The 2,782-nt window shown below is 44.9% G+C and overlaps 1 long non-coding RNA gene across 7 annotated transcripts; it reads left to right on the forward strand.

The window, feature by feature from the left end:
* Positions 1 to 187: 187 nt before the first annotated feature.
* On the forward strand, positions 188 to 2,138 carry LOC113745543 (uncharacterized). Of its 7 annotated transcripts, none has more exons than XR_003462175.1 (5): positions 188 to 214; positions 345 to 398; positions 915 to 937; positions 1,196 to 1,323; positions 1,396 to 1,572. It is a non-coding gene; the product is annotated as an uncharacterized LOC113745543 (long non-coding RNA). The 7 variants fall into 7 exon arrangements; XR_003462179.1 differs by lacking the exon at positions 188 to 214 and adding an exon at positions 2,118 to 2,138 and having other exon boundaries at positions 331 to 398; positions 1,396 to 1,549; XR_003462176.1 differs by lacking the exon at positions 188 to 214 and adding an exon at positions 1,823 to 1,834 and having other exon boundaries at positions 331 to 398; positions 1,396 to 1,554.
* The last annotated feature ends 644 nt before the right edge of the window (positions 2,139 to 2,782 follow it).

A 2,782-nucleotide genomic window follows, 5' to 3' on the forward strand; every position in this document is an offset into this window, starting at 1 on the left:
CACTTCACCTTTACTCAGTCCATCATATACTTCACCTTTACTCAGTCCATCATCCACTTCACCTTTACTCAGTCCATCAACCACTTCACCTATACTTAGTCCATCATCCACTTCACCTTTAGTCAGCTAACCACTTCACCTTTACTCAGTCCAAGACTGATAAGGTTAAGTGGTTTAACTGAGTAAAGTGGAGTGGTTGATGGACTGAGTAAAGGTGAAGTGGTTGATGGCTGAGTAAGGTGGAGTGGAGGATGGATGAGTAAAGGTGGATGTATGATGGACTGAGTAAAGGTTAAGTGGTTTACTGATAAATGTGAAGATGGGATTGAATGGACTGAGTAAAGGTGAAGTGGTTGATGGACTGAGTAAAGGTGGAGTGGTTGATGGACTGAGTAAAGGTGGGTGGATGATGGACTGAGTAAAGGTGGAGTGTATGATGGACTGAGTAAAGGTGGAGTGGTTGATGGACTGAGTAAAGGTGAGTGTATGAGTGGACTGAGTAAAGGATGTAAGTGGATGATGAACTGAGTAAAGGTGAAGTGGATGATGGACTGAGTAAAGTGGAGTGGTTGATGGACTGAGTAAGTGGAGTGGGTGAATGGAGCTGATAAAGGTGGAGTGGTTGATGACTGAGTAAAGGGTGAGAGTGGATGATGGACTGAGTAAAAAAGTGAGTGGATATGGACTGAGTAAAGGGTGAGTGGTTTACTGAGTAAAATGTGTAAGTGGTTGTGGAGCTGAGTAAAGGGGAAGTGGTTGATGGAAAAAAACAACTGAGTAAAGGTGGAGTGGATGATGGACTGAGTTAAAGGTGAAGTAGGATGATGGACTGGAGTAAAGGTTGGAAGTGGTGACTGATAGAAGGTGGAGTGGATGATGACATGAGGTAAAGGTGGAGTGTTTACTGAGTAAAGGTGAAGTGGTTTACTGAGTAAAGGTGATGGTTTACTGAGTAAAGGTGGGAGTGGATGGATGGGAGCTGAGTAAAGGTGAAGTGGATGATGGACGGAGTAAAGGTGAAGTGTAGTGAAGTGGATGATGGACTAGTAAAGGTGGAGTGGTTTACTGAGAAAGGTGAGTGGATGATGGACTGAGTAAAGGTGGAGTGGTTTACGTGAGTAGAGGTAAGTGGTTTGTACTGAGTAAAAGGTGAAGTGGTTTACTGAGGAAAGTGAGATGATATGGACTGGTAAAGGTGGAGTGGTTTACTGAGTAAAGGTGGAGTGGATGATGGACTGAGTAAAGGTGGAGTGGTTTACTGAGTAAAGGTGGAGTGGATGATGGACTGAGTAAAGGTGGAAGTGGATGATGGACTGAGTAAAGGTGGAGTGGTTTACTGAGTAAAGGTGAAGTGGTTTAGCTGGGAGTAAAGGTGAAGTGGGTTACTGAGTAAAGGTGAAGTGGATGATGGACTGAGTAAAGGTGGAGTGGTTTACTGAGTAAAGGTGGAGTGGTTTACTGAGTAAAGGTGAAGTGGATGATGGACTGAGTAAAGGTGGAGTGGATGATGGACTGAGTAAAGGTGAAGTGGTTGATGGACTGAGTAAAGGTGGAGTGGTTTAATGAGTAAAGGTGAAGGTGGTTTACTGAGTAAAGTGGGAGTGGAGGATGGACGTAGTAAGAGGTGAAGTGGTTTTTAGCTGAGTAAAGTGGAGTGGTTTACTGAGTAAAGGTGGGAGTGGTGATGGACTGGTAAAGGTGGAGTGGTTTACTGAGTAAAGGTGGAGTGGTTTATACGGAGTAAAGTGGAGTGGATGATGGACTGAGTAAGGGGGAGTGGTTACTGAGTAAGGTGGAGTGGTTTACTGAGTAAAAGGTGAAGGTGGATGATGGAGCGGAGTAAAGGTGAGTGTATGATGGACTGAGTAAAGGTGGAGTGGATGATGGAGGCTGAGTAAAGGTGGAAGTGGATGATGACTGAGTAAAGTGGAGTGGTGATGGACTGAGATAAAGGTGAAGTGGATGATGGAATAGAGTAAAGGTGAAGTGATGATGGGACTGAGTAAAGGTGAAGTGGATGATGGACGAGTTAAGGTGGAGTGGTTGAGTGACTGATTAAAGTTGGAAGTGGATGATGGACTGAGTAAAGTGGAGGGTGATGATGGACTGAGTAAAAGGTGAAGTGGATGATGGACTGATAAAGGTGAAGTGGTTTAGGCTGAGTAAAGGTGAAGTGGATGATGGACGGAGTTAAAGGTGAAGTGGTTTACTGAGTAAGGTGAAGTGGATGATGACTGGAGTAAAGGTGGAGTGGTTTACTGAGTAAAGGTGAAGGTTTTACTGAGGTAAAGGTGGAGTGATGATGAGACTGGAGTAAAGGTGGAGTGATGGATGGACTGAGTAAAGGTGAAGTGGTTTAGCTGAGATAAAGTGAAGTGGTTGATGGGAGGCTGAGGTAAAGGTGGAAGTGGTTTCCTTGAGTAAAGGTGGAGTGGTTGAGGGACTGAGTAAAGGTGAAGTGGTTTGTATGGACTGATAAAGTGAAGTGGGTTTCGCTGAGTAACGGGGGAAGGTGGAGTGGTTGATGGGAGCTGAGTAAAGGTGAAGTGTATGATGACTGAGTAGGAGAGGGTGAAGTGTGATGGACTGAGTAACGTGGAGTGGTTTGCTAGACTGAGTAGAAGGTGAAGTGGGTTTACTGCGTAAAGGTGGGCGTGGTTGTGGACTGAGTAAGGTGAACGTGGTTATGGACTGAGTAAAGTTGGAGATGGATGATGACTGAGTAGAAGGTGGAGTGTATGACTGGACTGAGTAACGAGTGGAGTGGTTTGATGGAACTGCG

This window comes from Larimichthys crocea, unplaced genomic scaffold (genome assembly GCF_000972845.2).
Source record: "Larimichthys crocea isolate SSNF unplaced genomic scaffold, L_crocea_2.0 scaffold82848, whole genome shotgun sequence".
Taxonomy (NCBI): domain Eukaryota; kingdom Metazoa; phylum Chordata; class Actinopteri; family Sciaenidae; genus Larimichthys; species Larimichthys crocea.